This window comes from Octodon degus, unplaced genomic scaffold (assembly GCF_000260255.1).
Source record: "Octodon degus isolate 3935 unplaced genomic scaffold, OctDeg1.0 scaffold00010, whole genome shotgun sequence".
NCBI lineage: Eukaryota > Metazoa > Chordata > Mammalia > Rodentia > Octodontidae > Octodon > Octodon degus.
In genome coordinates, this window is record NW_004524586.1 from 7,239,799 (window position 1) to 7,241,221 (window position 1,423).

A 1,423-nucleotide genomic window follows, 5' to 3' on the forward strand; every position below is an offset into this window, starting at 1 on the left:
TCCCTCCCTCCCTCCCTCTGTTATTTTGTGGACATTCTTATCCTAAGAATAGCCATGTTAATTACATGCATATTAAGCATTTCTTGTTTACACATGAAGAAACAGGCTCAGAGAGGTTGTCATTCCTCCCAAGATTCACAACTAGTAAACAGTAGGCATCACCTACATAGTATTTTTCACCCAGTGGCGATGAGAACATTCATGACACTTTCTACTTTGTTCCTCTGGGTAATTAGAGTCCTAACTAGCACAGATCTCAAAATTCTAGATGAAATTAGATGTTCTCTATTAAACCTCCTTTTGGGTGGACCTAGACTAATCATTGACTACTTGTATTGACAATCAAGCAAAGGAAGTATTTGTTGTATTGTAATATCAAAGGAATTCACTTTGTGTGACATTTGCGATTTTTAGAAAGTTGTATGCAGTCCTTTTTGCTTGGTGATATAGGAAAAAACTGAGTATGTTTTAAAATTATCACATGCTGGACATGACGGCTTATACCTGTAATGAGCCCTCAGGAGGCTAAGGCAGGGGGATCACTGTGAGTTCGAGGCCACCCTGAACTACATAGTGAGACTTTGTCTCAAAAACCAAAATATATGTGTGTGTATTTCTTCAACATTCCATGCATATTTCCGCACTCATTGAAACATGTTAATCAGGAGCATTTCCCCTGGACTATCTTGAGAGTCTCAACAATGAGCTATTGGGAAGTACACAGATTACTTCTGAATTCAGATGAAAAATAACTAGAAAACAATTTCCTATAATGACTATTGGTAGATTAAGGCTTCCTTTAATGTGTTTTATACTCCCTGGTCACTTCATAAACCTCTCAGAGAAAAGGTTCTAGAGTCAAATGGGTTATTAGATTAAATGACCTTTAAGGTCCCTTCCAGCCTTCAGATGACTTAAATTGAATTTGTTACATGCCTACAGATTCAGCTATAGACGTCAGCTAGGACTGACCAAAGTCTAGTTTTTCTGACGTGAAATTCTGCTGCAGCATCCTTCACGAAAAGGTGTCCCAAATTTTCTGGAAACCACTTGTGGGAGAACCAGTTGCTTCTTCACTCCATGACTATGGGAAGTTCAAGCTTTTCCTTAATTAACTCTCTTCCAAGTTTTGTATGACTTTTTTTTTTCTGTAAGGTCTTATCATAATTCTGATATCTTGTATTTTCCTGATCATTTTCTTTCACAAATAGTAGTCATTCTTCCTTCTCAGATTTTTAAAAACTCTTGATTATTTTTTGTTTTTGGTGCCAAGGACCAAACCCAGGTCTTCAGCTTGCTAGGCAAGCATTCTACTGCTGAGCCAAATTCCCAGCCCCCTCTTTTCCTTCTCTACTTAGAATGAAACCCACCACATCTCTGTGGATTTTCTGCAATATTGCTGTCCTAGTTTGTCATTGTACAG